Here is a 19,965-nt window from a genome sequence, read left to right on the forward strand (position 1 = left end):
TATAAAAGGCAAGTAAACAGCGCTAGGTGTGCAGGGAGTCTACACTCCACCAACATGCACACACGAACATCAAACATTCTAAATATACAGAACATCGCTTTTACATACTAAACCCGAGTATGCCTATACATACGTACAATCAGGAAGGGTAACAAACAATCCTTTAAGTTCCATCACTTAACAGTCTCCATTTTCCATTCCTTTTGAACAATATGTCTCTCTTTAAGTTGTCAAGTAACTCGGTCTTCAGGCCTTATGTATCCTGTTCTTCCCAGATCGAAGAAAAGCATACCCATCTCCTTTTCAAGGCCAATAGGGCCTGGGTCAAAAGGCACATTCAGGTCAACAGGGGGCGTAACAGCAAAAGCCTTCGATGGCTGTAGCAGCAGAGGGGCCGATGGCGTAGCAGTCAGATCAGTAAATGAGCCCGCAGCTCCCTCACTATCTGGCAAACCACACGTTTCTGACTGTGGTCCCACATGGCTCTTTAAGGCCTCAGAGATTGCTCGCCAGGTGCTGAGCAATCCCACTGCAATCTTGTCGTTTTTAGTTGCAGAGTCCCACACCTTGACCTCAATTTGGTCCCATATTTCAGGATCATAAACTGTCCAATTGTTAAGAAGGAGAATAAGCTGTAAGGTTACCAGGACAGTCTTTGTTTCTAAGGACGTATGATTCCCCATAATGCGCAACTGCTTACCAGCGATGGGCAGTTGTGTGCGCAGGTCCGCATCTCTCATCTTGAGCTTCTTCCCAGCTCCGGTGTGCCCATTTCCAGTGAGTGTCTGTACAAGCTTCTCTGAGCAGTTTGCTGAGTTTGGCCGAACCCATCTTCATGAGGCAATCAATGTGCCTGTTCCCGTCCTGGTCTCCGTTCTGCCAGCCTGTTCCTCTTCACTCCTTTTTCCTGCTTCTTTATTGTGACGTAACTTCATTGTGTTGCCTTTTTTTTTTTTTTTTTTCTCTTGAGGGCAGGCTCCCCTCTTATACCCTTCTCTCCACAGCAGTTCTTTTCAAAACAACTTTTCATTGGTCAAACAACTTTGAATATAACAACAACAGCAAACACCCAGAAACTTCAATGCCTTAACGGCTGGAGAACAAGCAACCCGAGACTGCATGGAGTCTCCTGAATCACCCTTCTTTGTTCCCTCTAAACTCTTTTATATTCCTGATGGCCTCATCGTTAAGAGTCTAATGTTATCTCAACCATGGGGCTTTCCAACCTGCATGGCCACACTCCCAAATCTCCCCCTTCTTTGTTAATATCAACAATTTTCTCGACACAAATTACCACTCCATATATAACAATACAAAAACAAACAAACAAAAAAAGCGCTTCAAGCACAAATAGCAATAGATGGGAACATTGTTAACCAACTTGGAAAACAGAGGGGCATGATGTATTAAAATTGGAACTTTTTGAAAATGAAATTCCTCAGGTATTCTCCAAACAAACAAACAAAAATTTAAAACTTCAGTTTTTAGAACCTGATTTTCTTTGTTGTTGGAACCTGTCTTCATTTCTACTATAGTTTCATATTATTCCACAGCATTTTATAGAACTGAAACAAGCAGTATAACAACACATTTGAAAATAGGTGATCTAAGAGGTCTTTTCCAACCTAAATAATTATATGATATAAGGACAGAAGTTCATCCTTTACTGTATTTCAAGTCCAGATGTAGTCCCCAATGGGCATCACTGGCTTTGTATTTTCTTTTATCATTATTATTGTTATACTTTTCCCTTCATTTTCTGTCCTGTTAAACTGTCTTTATCTAAACCCTCAAGTTTTTTGTTTTGTTTTGTTTTGTTTTCAATTCTCTTCCACATCCCATGGTGGGGAGGACAGGTAGTGAGCAAACAGCTGTGTGGTACTTAGCTGCCTGCTGGGTTAAACCACACCACCTGTGAAGATATAATTAGTTACAAAAGGGCTAAGTAAGCCCTAACAAAATAAAAAGAAATGAGACACCACCAAACCTTTTGCACCTTATGAGTGGATAAATGACTGCAGATCTGTTTCTTTGGTGTGCAGATTAGGAAGAGAAAAACAGTGTAATCCTTTTACAGAAGCTCTCTCTCTAATTAGAATTTCAGAAGAGGAATAGTTTTTTTTGTTGTTGTTGTTGTTTTTTTAATATCTGATTTCTAGCATGTACCAAACAAACAACCCTAATAAATCTTTGTTTCTATGGCTTTTTAATTCAATGGTATTAATTCAATAATACCAATTAGTAATACTAACCTAGAATTTAGGTAGTAATAAACAAGCAAAATAATTGTTACATAACAAGGATATTTGTCATAAAATCTTCAAAGTAGATAACTAAAATTTATGTGCAGGCATAACAGAGTTCTGTGAATAACAATATTTATGGTCAAAGGAGATGATTCTCCCTCTACACTGCTCTCATGAGACACCACCTGCAGGAGCACTGTGTTCAGCTCTGGGGCCCCCAACACAGGAAGCACAAGGATGTATTAGAACAAGTCCAGAGGAGGCCCACACGGAGGATCAAAGGGCTGGAGCACCTCTACTGTGAAGACAGTCTTTTACTGTTAATTATGTTAATTACCAGTGTTTCTCACAGGGAAGAAAAAAAAAAAGAGAGAGAGAGAAAAAAGAGGATCCAGGATCCAATCTTGAAAAAAAAATAAATATATATATATATATATGTATGTATATATTTAACTCAGGTATTCTGAAATTCAGTGGCAGAACATGTACATGGACGTGAATGGCATTCATATGGCATTTCAAGATATTATTTAAGAGATGTGTTATTCTGGCAAGAGCTAGGAGCAACTCTCCACGATGTGTTAATTGTAGTCTTGAAGCTTTTATTATAATTTTATAATTATAATTTTATAATTTATTTATTATAGAAGGTATTACATCTAATAGCAACTGTTGAGACAACACCTCTGCCTTAAAATGAACTGACTCTGAATCTCACCTCCCATGGTTTTTCCTCATTCCACTTTAGGATAATAAAGTTTCAGCTGTGAAGGCAAGAAGGTTTCTCCTCACTATTTTTAAACGAGTTTCATGTGCATATTGAGCACCATAGAGATATCACAGCTGCACCAACACTCCTTTGGGGTGGGGAGGACTTGGGTGTTAATAAGAAGATATAAGAAGGTAGCTTCTTCAAAGCAACAAAGATCAATGCAATCTCAAGTCAAGGTGTTTACACTCTTTAGTGAAGACACTAAAATATACCACCTGGAACTGGATTATGCATTATAGATTATTATACTTCAGCAGGCCTCAGTTTGGCAGAACAAACACTGACTACAGAACAAGTTACAAAATAGTCTTCAGACCTGAAAATTCCTGTGCATTGGAATTTATTCCTACATGGTGGCAGAGTTTGAACCCATAGACTTATGAAGAAAAAAAAAAAAAAAAAAAAAAGTATAATTCTCAACATTTTAAGTGACAAAATTTGGCAAGATTGAAGGCTATGTTATTAATAAAAAACATATCTTCCGTTAGGTTTCAGAATATCTGGACTACATATGTCAGAAAAGAAACATCAGAATTATGTCTTTAAATCAGCAGATTATAAAAAACATACAAAGGAATATGGGTTCCTGATTTTTCTTGTAGTCCAAGCCCATGATGAACATCAGATGCAAAAAGTTAGTGTCTTAACAGAACTTATAGTTTGACAGCAATTAAAGAGGCCATAATTAGAACAGATATATTTGAGACCTTGCACCATGCTCTTGTGATGACTTTGAATCAGCCAGTTAATCCTTATTTAATCCTATTTAATGTTTACCCAGGATTAAATAAAAATTAGAGCCCAGATCAGATTTATATGTAGAAGGTGAAGCATGAGTCTGTTTTGTTTTGTTTTTGGACTGGATCAATGTAATATTTTTTTTTTTCCCATTTTTCATACAATTAGGCAATTTACTATTGCCTACTATATATTTACTATTGCCTACTATATATTGCCTAATATATAATTATTTTTCTCTGCATTATTATTCATTCATGTATATTCTGCACCTTTAAAGCATGATTAAAAATACACTTCTTTTGGATAATTTATTAACTGGTTTTAGTTAATAAGCCTTTTCTTAGCCTAATGAGAACCACAGGAATATCTCCTCCTCTTGCAAGTTTTTTCTCTGTTGTTTTTTAACCTGTTATTGTTGCAAAAACTCATATCAGTTTCAATATAAACCTTATTAGTCACCTAAGACTATTATATAAAGTATGAGACAGTACCGTGAAGAGATATGTCAATAGTATTACGGAGGAACATAAAAAAAAGAATGAACTGGAATGCAATTCAGACCAAAAAAGAAAAAAAAAGTGAGCAGCTATAAGAGTCATTTTCAAAAATCTAAAATATTAGTGACAATACCTCATTATAGTTTTTGGGATAGTTACATGAAGATGGAAATGGTAAATAGAAAGTGTGCATGGGGAAAAAAGCTAAAACAAACCAAGTTTATGCTTGAAAATATCTCAGTTACGTAAGGTTCTCTTCACACTTATAGCAGCATCTTCATTTATATTCTAATTATTATTGTTATTATTATTGTTTTAAACTTACAGTTCCTTGTTCTGCTAAATCTCCAGTCCATTCCTTGCCTAAAGAAAGTTCATGCTAAATTTGAGAGAGATCACTTTCTAAGCCTAAAGAATTTCTGCTCTCTTTCAGTGCTTCTTCCATGATTTATCTATAACTGAGCCCTAACAAGTGTTAAAAACTTTGTTGCTATGAATCAAAAACATGCTTCAAAATCATGGCTTTGCAATGAGAAGAAATATGCAATCAAATTCTGATATCAGACTTAGAAGCAGAAACCATCAGTAAACAAATTTACTAATTTAAGCATTCTTAGCATACTAGCTTAAGCATGCTTTCGTTTGGTTGGTTTAGATCTGTGGGGCTAACATCAGCAGTAAGCCTTAAATCTTTTAGTGCCTTAAGAGATACATTTTTTAGTTTGTTTACAAACAGGGACTGAGAAGTAAGGCCTGCATTGTACCTGAAAAGGTGATCTGCCTTTCACTTGTCAGAGTTTTGCTATGATTAGTGTTAATGTGGCTGACTGCCTTGGCCAAGAATGAATTCAGCTTGTAGTTATAGCTGAAATGTTCAACTAAAATAGTCTTGAAAAATGTTGAAATGAATGAATTACAGTAAGTTATTTAATTAATCTTTAAAGGACATGTACAATCATATCTGTACATCTAGATCATTTATCTACAAAGATCTGTATAAAAATATTATAGAATTTTGCTGGCAATATGTCTGAAGACAAATTAAAAATTAATATACAACTTCTATTACACCTTTTGGATCAATTTTTCTATTTTCTCCTCTCTATCTGTCCTCCAGGAGAGCAATGAAAGGAGTAAAAGAAAGGAAAATACAAGAAGTTTTAAAAACAAAAATTACTATTCTACCTGTTTGATATTTTTATGTATTGCGTGATGTAACAACTTAATTTTCTATAATGAAAGGATGTTGTGACCGTAGGAATACCTTATTGTTTACAAATCAAAATTATGCAAGTGTTTATCATTTTAACCTGAAGGACATAAATTAAAATGTAGGCAGTACTGTGAAGGGATTATGTCGAGTGAAGCAGAAATTGTGGTTTGACTTCTTAAATAAACAAGAAATATTCCAAGGAAATATTAATTTTGTCTAATGTATGTGACATTTAGAAAAGCAGCTACAATTCTGCTCTCAGTAGATAGAATATAATAATCTTTTTCTTAAGAGAAAGAAACAATTCCACTTTCAGTTAAATTATCAGTACTCGTTTTTATTCAGATGGCAATAAGAGCTAATGCTGATGAGGCAAACAGTAAGAGTTCTGCAAATTTCCCTTTGGCTAAATATATCCGTTGGCAACTCTGAACTTGAGTGATTTATTTGGTAACAGCCCCCTGACTAGAAGAACAGATTTGAAATACAGATATATATATATATTTTTTATGTAAATATTTTCTATGGTGGGATTACATTTTTTTTTTTCTAAATCTGATTCCAACCCATTGAGTTTAATATGAAGAAGGTAACTTGTTAGTTTAAATTATCTGTGGCTTTAGCCTTGTTATTCAAAAAAGTAACAAGTTCAGTGTTCTGTTAAATAACTTGTGACCATATTCTCTCTCCAATATGGAAAAACAACAACAAAAACCCACTATTCAAAAATCATGAATATGATCATGGATGTATCTTACTTAAAATTAATTTTACAGTCTGGCTACAATTTATTTTATGTGGGGAAAAAAAAAAAAAAAAAGATGGCTAGCTAATGTTCACAGAAATGGATGAAAGCTACTACCAGCTGATTGCCATTATTGAGGGTTGTGTGTATAAATGAAAGGAGAATATGCAAGTATATAAGGAAGTCATAAAACCAATTAATCAAAATGGCTCGTAATCTCATAATCCTGATACAAATATGCTTTTATACTCAAAAAAAAAAAAAAAAAAAAAAAAAAAACTCAGGAAATACAAAAAAATATGGATAACACCTTTGACATGAGCTTTTTCTTCCTTACTGGCTTTAGCAAATTTTAAATCCTAAAAGGAGACACATCACAGGTTATTTAAAATCAACCACATGCTTCTGGTTTTAAACTATTCTTTACATGCAACCAGATATAGCATCTGGCTAGTAAGCCATGATTTCTGTTTTATAAATCTAAATGAAATTGTAATTTGACCTGTTAGGAATTTTTCTAGTTTCAGTATCACATAAAGTTAAAACATATCTTTTATATGCACAGGTGGCTTGTGCTTTCCAAAGCCAAGTTATACCATTTCTTCATTAAAGACAGGATGCCACTTTCAGAGCAAGTTTATGTTATCTCATCTAAAAGGTTATTATCTTCCAAACCTTGAAATTCTGACCCATATGTGGAAATGGCTCTACAAGATTTAATTAGCAAGCAGAAGGATAAAGAAACTGGAAAAACTACCTTCAGTGGATTACACCCTGTAGATGTCTGATTTTCATGATGAGTTGAGAACACCTGCATTGGTGTCAGGTCTTACTGTATTTCCCTCTATGGTTGTCACTGGACAGCTGTGCAGAGACTCGGCCAGTTGTACATCTGTTCCAGCAGGGGAAGCTGGAATTGCCAGAAGTGTCTGGCTGACTGCCTAGCACTGTAGCCCTAGGTTTCTCCACAACAATAGAATATTATGACCTTCCAATTCTCTCTCAGTCACTTAACATTTCATCTTAGTTCCCTCTGACTCCTGTAATATTCTCTAGATGAAATGGAGGAGATACATTTCGAAATTTCCTACTTCTAAAATTCATTCAATTTTTTTTGGTAAGTTTGAGCACATGGTTAATTTGTATTAGTATGCTTTACTAGCATATATGCTTCACTATTTTCTTGCTTATTTATGTGGCAGCATTCTGGGAGTGATACATGTTTCTAGATACTTCAAAACATATTCTACAACAACTGTACTCCATGCAGCTTATGTGTAGTAGAAGATTGAATCACTTCCTATTATCTTTTTTTTTATTATTATCTATTTATTTATTTATTTATTTATTTATTTATTTATTTGAGAGAGAGAGAGAGAGTCCTTACCAGTAGATTATTCCAACTGGAGCCAACTAATGAAGCTGAGCAGATGCATGCTGCAGGCACTTGTGCTTACTAATAACTTATGTCAAATGAACGGTAACAAGAAAACATAGATAAACAGCTAAATAACTGAATAAATAGCTTATCTATAATGATGTTTGTGAGACTGAAAAATCAGTACCAAACAATGTTCTTTTGCTCTGTGGAACACAATGTACTTTATGCGCTGTGAGTCAGACTATAGAATCCAAACTCAACACTACTGTATGATCGCATACATCTGTTGTACTGTCAGAATAAGCTTAAAAATCAAATGATGAATAATAAATAATCCAGTCAGCCCCCCTGTCAACACCCCAGCCAGGAGCAGGGTAGTCAGAGATACTCTCTGGGGGCATCCAATGGGGCCTAGCCCAGCTGTGGCCTTTCTGGGTCTGATGGCCTGGGGCTTGGTGCGCATTCTGGGCCTGGGCAGGTGGGGAAGCCCTGGGGGCAGGCATGGCACCTAGTGGTGTCTTTTCAATCAATATTGGATATTTTAAACAAATTAATATAAAACACAAATGTGTTTTAGAAGTGAACCTAGTTACACATATGAATTTAAAGAGATAATTAATTATCTTTGATACCCTGATAATATTCTTAGTAATGTAATACTAAAGACATCTTTCATATCTTTGATAGTTATCTTTCATCATCCCACCTTGCTAGTTGGACATGTTGTGCCTCCATCCAGGGACATGTAATTCAAAGCTACACTTCGATTAAATCATACTCATGTGATAAGTTGAGTATCTTAAAACATTTACGGTGTGTTCTTCTGCCTACTTTTTCCATATCTGACTTTGAGATTTGTTCCACTGTCTTCTTGGCTTCTCTACCAGTATTTCCCTCCTGGTAGCTTCTCATTCATCACCACATGGCCCTGCAGTAGAGTTTGGCTGTCTGAGAGGGGCACAGCCCCTCTGGCCTGCCTTGGCTCCAGCTTGCTGGGAAAATACTTTTTGAGGTGTGAGAAAGCAAGCAAGGAAAAATGAGGAGAGATAAGCATAGTGAAAACAGATGGAAGTGTAACTGTTGACACAGCAACATGTAACAGCTCTGGGACTCAAAGGGAAGTACTGACTTAAAAATGTAAAACATTTTCCTCCCTTTGGAGGATCCTGGCCCTTCCCCAGCCGACTGACAGTGACCAGGGGACTCAGACTCACTCCAGGGGTAGTGAGCATACTCATATCTAACCTAGGAGCCTGCTAATCCTAGCCAGTCATCACATATATCACACAACAAACAATCCTTTCCTACTCCTTAGTAGTGCTTGCCTTGCTACAGAGTCTCTGCTCATTATGAACACTGCCTGAATTATGTAAAGGTGGATTTACAGCTTCTTTAAGAAGGATGCTGTGCCTGTGGTACAGCTAGTGAAAAGTTTTCCATTCCTGTGAGAATTTATGCTAAAATATATTGATTTTCCAGAAATTTCTAACAATCAGCTGTAAAAATATGCAGGAAACATTTAGAAAAGATGAAATAAGAACACAATGTCTTTGTGTAATCATCTCAAAATTCAAAATTAGTCACTGAAAGATTAAAATATTTCACTTATTTTGAAAATTGTCCCATTTTTAGAAATTAGAACCCGTATTTTCTTTGCATGAATGAAGTTAATTGAAACCAACACTTACATCAACAAATCTGTTGCTAATATGCATTTTCAGTGAAAAGCATTTTGTTGAAAATTCCTACCAAGTTCTTTGCACTTGTATTTAGTGTGAGTCTTTCATTGAAATAAAACAGACAAAAGCATGATGGCTGTAGAAAACAAGTTTTCAGAAACTGAGTATTCATCTAACATCACTATTGAAAAATCCACAGAAACTGATTTGCAAGTACTGGCACCAATGTTCTCAATGTAAACAGCTAATAAAAGTATATATAAATCAGTAAGGAGTGACAGAAACAATTTTGATGAAATCTGGCTAAGAAACTCCTGCACATATCTGGAAACTTGAGTTTCCCAGAATATCTAAATTCTCACAGATTTATGTTAGCACATTATTTCCTTTCCCCAAAACTAAGATAATAAACCACAGAAACTGTGACTTCTCAGAAAGAATGTCTCTGGTATAGCAGGATATTAAATTCTGTCTTTTAATTCCTACTCCAGATCCTGGGACTCTACCTCTTGCACATTCCTTGGTGTTCATATATATTTCAAATTAATACATTAAGTATTATGATGTTTAATGATACATCTATTTTTTTGCTGTAGCCATGCTATTGCAAACAACAACAAAAAAAGGTTAAACTGTACTTCATAAGCACTGTTATCAAGTGAAATTATTAATAATTAATAACAATTAATATCTCAGATAAAAGAATGACAAGAAAAAAATACTTCATGCAGTGAGTTGACTTCTCACACATTCCCTTTTAACAGTATCAGAAGTCAAACACCTTAACCATATTTTTACATATTCATATTGGTATAATGCAGGTGAATATATACCAATATTATAATTAGTATAAAGCAGGCAATGTCTATGAATCTCATATAATATTAGCTTACTTAACTCTAACTTGAAACCAAAGTAAATTTTCCCAAAGTGAGATTTAACTACATTTAGTTATTAGATGTTCATATTCTTCTGAGGGAATGTTCAGAGCAATACAAATTTTCTGTCATGGGACTTCAGAATAAAAGTGTGTGCTCTACGAATAGTAGCTAGATCCCTTATTAGAATAATATATTTTATAATAATAATAATTTAGCAATAAATTATTAATAATTTAATATTAATAATTTAATATTATTAAGACTGATGATTTAATAATAATATGTTAATATATTTTATGGGTCTTCACAGATGAAGTAAATGCTAACAATGTATGTTATACAGGAAATGTGTGACATACATGATATGGAATTCAGACGTCTAGTCTCTGAAAGATTAGAATCTTTAAAAAAATGTGCAGAAACTAGGTTCTTAGATATAGGAGAAAAAGAGAGTGCCAAAACAAGCAAATAAATTCAAAAGAGTCTAAATGAAAATGCTGGGAATTGTTCTATTTATTTAGTTACTTATTTAAATGAGATTATATGACTGCCTACTAGAACATGTTTTCAAATCAATAAAGGTAGAATAACTTCTCAAATGGATGCAAGAATCAGAAAAGAATTAGAGCAACACTCAAAATTAATTTTACCAGATATCTTATTTAGTTCTTTAATATGTTATCTCTCCCAGTTACTAGCAGTTTCCCTGCTGCTAATAATCACAGAATGCTGACATGTCTACAACTAGTTTCTGCCAGTCCAAGCAAACTGTAGTAAGCATGTTGTAATTTACAGTCCCAAGATGTTGACAGACTGGTTCACAAGCCAGCAAAACATTACTTTCTTTTGCAACTTCAAAGCCCAAAAGGGGGACATAAAGTTCTGTGAAAACCAGTGGGATGCTGGAAAGCAAAGGAATAAGTTAAGCTATTGGTTACAAAGATGCTGGCCACCATTCCAGAGTGGACATCAGAACTAACTCCAATAAACTGTCTGGCAAGGGGGCTGTTTTCTACACAGGCAGTAAAAAGTAGGCTGAGAAAGTTTTTCTTAGGATCTTCAGCCTGGCGTCCAGCTGTGCATCGTTTTTGTGCACTACAAGTTATGTGCAACAGTAATATTTTGTACATGTATATAGAATTGCCTGTATAATTTCTGTATCTTCTGTAGGTATTTCCCTGGCAAAATGTATGTACACTTTTAGATTATACAAATACATATATATATATATAAACTTATTTATGAATCATGGGAAAACATTAACCTTAATTCTAAGCCTTTAACCTCAGAACAATGGGAGATCACAAACAAAGTTAGGATGAGAGCAAAGGTCATTATAGTGCAGCACTGGATGCCTACTGACAGAAAATGTCTGGCTTTAAAAATTAACAATATTGTTATGTTCACATGGATATTTAAAATACCAAGAACAATCTGTCTGGGTTCTGTTATAACTTTCAATTCAAGCAGAAAAATCAAATGTGTATGCTGCAGCCTCATCCATATCAGAGAGCTGCTGCTATCAAACTGTTTCTTGAAGCCATCTTGAGGGAACAAAAACAGTACTATTGTTAAAATAAATCTCCTTATGTTTACATGTTAATTTAGAATAATAATAATAAAAACTGTTATTATTAGTCTTAATAGTTTTTACTCATGCATGGTAAGTGAAAAAATTACAGAAGAGTAAAAAAGGAAAGTTATCACAATGTGTCATATACTCTTGAGTTATGTGCTCAGGAAACTTTACCCTAATCCAAAAAAGGAAACATTGTCTGGGGGCAGGATAGTTCTTCCCTCCACAGCCTTGTAGCCATACTTCAGTTCTAGGATACTTTCCTCACTTTCTTTCAATTGACTAATTCTCTAAGTATCAGGTCATTCATGACCTAGCTGTGCATTAAATTTAAACTTTTTTCTTTTTGGTTAATCTTTTGTATTACTAAAAAGTAAGAAGAAACACCAAACCATCCAAGACAAAGAATACAGAGTGTAGAAGTTAGTGTGTTTCTGTGTGTCTGTCTTGGTTTGTATGTTACATGGGGTGATTTATCTATCTATCTATCTATCTATCTATCTATTTATTTATTTATTTATTTATTTTTCCCCCCAGGAATTGTGTTGTGGCAGTTATCAAAGCCTTGCTGTGCCCATGCGCAACCATGGAAATACATCAAAATTTTGTTGACATCCTTTGTAAAAAATTATGAATGTAACATAGTCCTGTACAAGACACAGCAGCTCTTTAAAAGATGACTCTTCTTATGCAAACAGTATTCAGAGAGGGGTACAATACAGAAATCAAAATAGTTAACAGCCAAAGAGGTTGGTTTTCTTTAATACAGTGTCTGTTTTTTATCACAGCAGGGTGGAACTACGTTAGCACCCCACAATCTGCTTGCATCCTGTGAGCTCTCTGAATAGTCCTCTACAGATGTTTGCTATTATCCATAATTTAGAAACTATTTTACCAAAGAAAAAAACCCTGAGAAAAAATCACCCTCTTTGTCAATGGTCCCTTGAAAAAGACAAAATGTTAGTATCGTTGCAAATGTTAGCATTAACAAATCAAATTGTGCTTGTTTGCCCATCTAAAATAATATAAAATTGTTCTTATTAAAAATTAAATTATTATTTTTTATGTATTCACCATACAGGCATATTGGAGCCTGCAATTTGCTTGTAAAGAACCTCTTCCTCATCTAACTGGAGGACAAAGAAAATACCCAGGAATCCAGTGATACATGGACATGCGCAGGCCAAGAGTAACAAATTAACTGATTCAAATTCAAGGGTAGCGATCATCATAATGATATATAATGATACATAAACTGCATAAACTAAATGAGATTATTTTTGTATAGCTAATGAAACCTATAGATACTAAAATGACAGTAGTCAGTATTTTTTTTACCCACCCAAGTTTTTTACCCATGTCTGAGGTGGCAAGTTAATCAGAAATTGCAAAATATTTTTTTATATTAACCTTAAAAAATCTTAATCATGGAGTTGCCAAATAACAAATAAGGAAATTAGAGAACAACTGTAATAACATCTTGTCCCAATTCCTCTTTCAGATGTTGCATAGTGTCTCATTGACAATATTTCTGTATAAGTGAAATATGGCCTAGTGGGGGAAGAAATCAGATTTCTTACTGTATCAGGATAATAACTGATAGTAAATTATTCAAATAAAACCAAATTGAAATTTTGATTTCTTTCTGAAAAATTTTGCAATACTTTCCTTCAAAATGTTTCTGTCCATTTATCGACTAACTATCAATTAACTGGCAAATTATATTTATGCAATTTCTAATCTATGCATTCTGAGCATACATTTAATTGAGAATAGTAACTGACTATTTTGCCTGTTTGGATCAAGTAAAATGAAAATCTGAGTTCTAATACAAATACATATTTATTAAATTCTATGTTTTGTCAGTAGAATGGAATCATATAATCATAGACTTCTTTGGGCTGGAAGTGACCTGAAAGATCATCTATTTCCAACCCCTCTGTCATAGTCAGGGACACAATAGCTGTCATATTTATATAGATTTGCTTGCTAATAACTATGCAAGTTAAATTGGACACATAACAATTCAAAATTGGTACAAGTGTATTTTAAACAAACTAATTATGAAAACTAGCAACATCGCATCATTCTCCTGTAGTGAATACAGCCTTTAACAGTTGAATAATTAGAAAATTTTACTAGCTACTAAAGCAGTCTGCATAAATAAATCACAGGCATAAATAATTTATTTAAATGTAAATTATATAAAATTATTGGTACTTGACTCTTCACAAGGAAAATGCAATTGTTACAGAATATATGCAACAAAAATGAAGTAATATATAGCAAAAAGCAGTATTTCAAAATAGGAAGCAGTTTTTATACTGCAAATGTATTTGTCACTAATTTTGTGATAAAATACAGGTAAGTCCTGAACATATATTGTGACTGTCTTCAGAGTGGTATACTTAACACGGGAGACAAGATCTTTGGCATCATTTTGCAGATTTCCCCCTTTCAAGTAAAGCACCACTGGCTTGTTTGTGTTTATTTTATTTTATTTTATTTTATTTTATTTTATTTTATTTTATTTTATTTTATTTATTTATTTTATTTATTTATTTATTTTTGCCAATGCATTGCATTTCACAAGCATTTAACTGAATTTGACTGAGTAGCTACTTGTTGGAAAATGGAGACTACTGTTTCAGGGCCTGTGTCATGGTTACATTTGTGTACTAGAATTAAATGAAGAGACACCAAACGATTGTTCCTGGTTATTTTTGTTTGTCTGATTGATTTATAGTACTGCTGTCATCAGAGTGAGACTGATGAGACTGTCCAATCAGGTGGTCATCAGAATGGCAGAAAAAAGCCATACAATGTTGTTTATCACCCAGGAAGCATTGTTTTAGTAACTTTATCATGTCAACTACTGAACTACTGACATAACTGCTTTACTTAGTAGTGCTAAGGAACAGTAGACATTTTTTTTTTTTTTTTTTTTAATACATTCTAATGGAGAAAGTGTATTCTAGTTTAACTAGGTTAAATGGTGTGGGTTCAGAGGGTATGGAACTTATACATCATTTACTCTGCACTGTTGGAAACCCTCCCCTGAGTAAATGAGTGCTGATAATGCAAACTCACTCTCAGAACATGGAGTCTGCAGAGTAACATCAAGTTAAGGAAGAACTTCTTGCCAAATGAGTGAATGTAAATTCCAAAAGCATTATTTCCTTGGATGCATCTGTTTTACTGTTATTGAAAAACAAACACAGATCTTCAGTTTTCCAGACAAGGTTTCAAAATGATCAAGATAAAAAAGTAATCTTTGCTCTAATTACTATGAACCAGGTCTTTAAGAATTCACTAATAGCTTTGTCTGTGTGTCATTTCAACTTTTTGCCTGTCTTCTAACCCAAACTACAGGGTTCCTATTTGCTGGGCAGCATCTGCTGCATAGGAAGAGTAGTTCAAAATTTATCTGACCACACTGTTACTAATATGTTTTGACTTAAATTACACCATCAGCTATGTTAACTAACATTAATTCAAAGCATATTTTCCCTTGTTTTCTTGTTCTTTCATCTATTATTTTGAATATTTTTGCTAGAAAATGATGTTACTAAGTTGGGGAATAAACAGTATTGAATAATGCTTTATATTTCCTGTGTATCTCCAAAAACACCATGAATCAGTTTTGTTCCTATAGTCAGAGTGATGGGCACGTTTTCTGGCAGCCAGCAGAAGAGTGAAGGTTAAAGATAAATAGAAATCTTGCTTAAGACAGCTCCCTGGAGTTTCATAACTGTGAAAGATATATTATTTTTTTTCCATGAACTGTTAACTTGGAATTTCAAACTGTATCAAATCAGTGTTGCAACCTACAGGAAATCACTGCATTAAGAAAAATAAATAAATAAATAAATAAAAATCAGATGTGAAAACCACTCCTCAACTGAACTGCAGTAATTGTTAGCATTGCATCAATCACCTCAAAGTGTCTGTAAACTTTTCTTTTACAAAAGACTGCATTAATTAGCCCTTGAAGACTATAAAATGACATCAAGGGCATGGGCTTGATAACTGTAAAATAATAATAATAAAAAAGTAAACATAATTTCCAATAAAAATAACCTCAGTGCCAATTTTGTTTCAATAATGTAAAAGCCATCAAATGACGTTCTAAATTTGGTTTAGAATGTTCCTATTTTACTTTTATTTCTGGAAGTGAATAACACCCATTTTAACTGCTTGTTTCCCACCCACTCACACCCTGTGTCAAATAAAGACACCTAGTATTTAAGACTTACTTTTGCATTTGTTTACATTGAAAGAGTGGGCAGGAATTCTGTACCTTTTACCTAAAAGCCAGCCAACCTGGTTGCTGGTTAAGAAGGCTGTGGCCTGCCCACTTGCTTGTGTTATGAGGAGGCAGTAACTCTGCCAGAGCTGTGGATATGTGCTGGCAGGATGACTACAGGGATGGAAATGGGAAGGAGCTGCTGCAACACTGGACAGAAGGCTCTGGGATCTGATTGACAGCCTGGACATGCTGTGAGGAGGGATCAAACATCAGTATCCTGTGTTTATTATGCTTTGGAATTACCTGTAATTGCCTATTATTTATAAAACACCACATTCATGGAGTATTATTAAAGCTTTTATATGGTGGCAGAATTTGTCTTTTAGTTTACTTTCACAGTGTAGAAAGCACTTCCTTCTCTTTTATACATGTACTAACATGTAGACCTGAATCACTGGTTGAACTGGTGAACACTGGTTCTGGCATAACTTTTTGGTTATCATTTCAGTCTCTTAGAACAGACAAATCAGGAACAAAACACATAAACTGAATACTGAAAACCTGAAAAGCAACTGATTACTTCAACATGAAAATTTTGAACAATGTATTTTTACTTCATTTAATCAGACAACATGCCCAAATATCTCCTCCACATACACATGATAGGGAGACAAACGAGAAATATCCATGATCATCCATGAGAAAAAAAATATCAGGAATATACTGATATTTATATACTGAAGTATATTTATACATATATTTATATTCTAAATGTAACTTTAAAATGATACAGGAGCATAATATGGCAGGGCCTATACATGAGTGATGTATTATAAATTACAAAGTAAAGGCAGACAAAATGAGAAAAAATTTGTAAATACACTCAAAGACCACCAGATGTCTCTGTAATAAAAGTTACGCAAAAATGTAGTAAAATAAATTCTTCAATCCACCAAAACCATACAGACAAAATGGAAAGCCTAATGAACAGTTCAAACTGTTATAAAAACTAAAGCTATATGGAGGTGAAATGTTAATAGAGCCTAGCCAAATTCTGTTGCCAGTGTCAACAGTATTTATGAATGCCATAAAAAAAACAACAAGGTTTTAATTCAGATTCTACTTCATGTTGCAGCTTGCGAAGTCTGTATTCATGCAAAGCATGCAAGGAAAGTGGAAAGGTGCGTACAATTGTCTATTTTTCTAATTAGACAATAAATTATTTCACTACAATTATCACTACTTTGAGTTGAACTCAGATTAATGACAACCATATTAGCAATTTAGTTCATTCTACGAAACAGAGTTAAGTGGTACAAAACTACTATCATAGATTCAGTTACTACGGAAAGATATTACATATCAGTAAAACTTATTCCTGTAATTGAAGAAATAAACAACAATAATGTAAACTCTCTGTAGCAATACAACTTTGCATACTGTCTGTTACAAAAATCAGTTACAGATACTGCTATTATTTTTTATAATAGTACTTGTATTACACATGAAGACAACTATTCACTGTAGCTTGTATATAGTTGCAACAGTGCATAGATGTTTTGCAAAAATGTAATGTCTTTTTGTTCACAAATGTGCACTTAGAACTTCAAATTAAAGCATGTATCTTCCTTTCCTCTTTGTTGCTACAGTGCATCTCGTTTATATGGAAAAGCTACTTGAGCAGTATTCGTTTGGAATTTTGTTTTGCTTAATGTATCTTTGACAGAAGTTTTTAAGTGTGAGTCAACACTGTAATCTCAACTGTTTGATAAAAAGTAAGTATCAAGCAGGTGAATATCCTCCAAGTACAAACCACCTGTACATTATTAAGGAATAAAAAAGATATACATTTTTCCATACTTTCAATAAGAAATGTATTTTCATTTAGAAATTACTAAGTTAGTTCTGGGAATACTTCTACTGAAATTAAAATATTTTTCTAAACAGTCTCGTATTTCACACAATGGCAAGGAAAACATGAAGAGCTAGAAAACTTGTTTTATAAAAACCTTGTTTATAAATGTTTAGAAATTGTATTTTGGAAAACATTTTTATGTTCACGTAAGTTTTATGTCATTATATAATAGCAAATATATTTAGCAAATAATATAAAATGAAATAAAAATATATAGTAAAATTTATATTAAACACAATAAAATATACACAAATGCTGTAGCACCATCTAGAGATATTACTGGTGGCAAAATTAGAAACCAAATTTCTCAGTTTGCCTTCTTCATTAGATAGAACTGATTCTCTTTTCAGCATCTCAGCTTTGTGGCTTTCCAGAACCTAAAACTTAATCTGTAACTATCATAAACTCTTAATGTGAACTGCACTGTCATCTCACCAGCTCCAAAACTCTTCAAATGTTTTTCTGTCTCTTTTATGCCTCTTTTACCTGTCCAAGTTTTCATTTTGATTTCTTTCCTGTTTAATTCCCATCTTCCTCTCTGCACTTTCATTCTGAAGCTTCCCTATGACCTTTCATGCCTAGCCTGGGAGTTCTGAGAAGTCTGTTTTAGCATGGTGTCACATATATACTGTTTGCCTAGTATAAACCCCGTTCGCTGTATAATAATGGGCACAAAAGATGTGCATAAACAACTTTAATATTCTGTGTAATTTATTTATTCCTTCATGTATTGAAACATCTTTGTAACCTGTTTGCAGTGTTAATGAATCCTGGGCAGAAAATCATTTGAAAGTTATTATTGCTGTTAAGACAAAATAAAACTATTCCACACATTCCAGTAAAAATAAATCTGTCTTGTTTCATTTAGACAAAGTTACAGAGAAGTGCTTTTCAACACTTCACAAAGGGCAAGAGTAGACAACCTGCACAAACAGCCTGAAAAGCTCATAGCAGCAAAAAAGCTCTTAAAAGCAGCCTTTACTAGGCCAAGCCACAAAGCTCATATCTTGCCTTTGTTGAACCTATCTATCAGATTCAAAAAAGAACTATCCGGGAGGACCATTACATCTTCCTACAGAATATGGATTGGAGAGAGCTTTTGAAACCTTGTATGAAAATTTGTCTTTTAAATTTCCAATGCTTCATTGATTGCCAACCTCAAAACAGTATTCTCTGTGCTTTTTGTTTCTTATTCTTCTCTTTCCTCTTTTTTTTTTTTTTTTTCATACCTCCTGCTCAGTTTATTTTCCAGAGAATCAGAGAATTCCCTTTTCTTATCTTTCTCACACTAATCTCCAGTGAGTTTAGTAATCTACAAATAGTCTATTAATCCTTTTTTTTTTTTTTTCAAATGAAATGTTCACAGTAGATATAATACAATTAAAAAATTGATTTTTTAAAAAACTTGATTTTTCTCTAGAAATCACCTATCATTATCTTATTTCTTTCTTTCACATGTTGCATGCATTTCCCGTAATACCTTGTTTCTTTTCTTCAGTGCAAGACCTTTTATATGCGTATCCCACTTTGGGCAGTAAACCTGCACTATGAATTGTACAAATAGATACAGTGTAATATTGTGCATGTGGGTGTATACAAATTTAGTTAAGAACAAGTAAATATACAGTGACTCCTTAAATTTCAAAATAATCTAGTTCAAGAATAGTGTACGTGCTTGCCGAAGAAGAATTTATCTCTTAAAATGCAAAAGACAGAACAATCATATTCCATTATTTGCAGAGAGAGTAAACTTCAAAGCTTGACAAAGTGGACTTAAAGGATGTGCAAATAGTTTTCACCAACTCTATACCAAACTATACAAAATGTTCCTTTCAGTGTAAGAGTTATTTAAAGCAAACTGTGTCTGACTAAGAGAACAGGATTATATTAATCTAACAGTTATCTCGCTAGTCCCGTATTCTCCTGCAAGGATTTTTTCTGCTAAAGGATTGATAGGGTAAATTGTTTTCATTGTCTCAGTCTAGACAGCAGCTAGATTAGGATCAAGACAGATGTCAGTTCTCATTTGGTCAGACATACACTGACACCACTTAGCTAACAATGGTATAC

This window comes from Netta rufina (genome assembly GCF_964035555.1).
Source record: "Netta rufina genome assembly, chromosome: 2".
NCBI classification, from domain to species: Eukaryota; Metazoa; Chordata; class Aves; order Anseriformes; family Anatidae; genus Netta; species Netta rufina.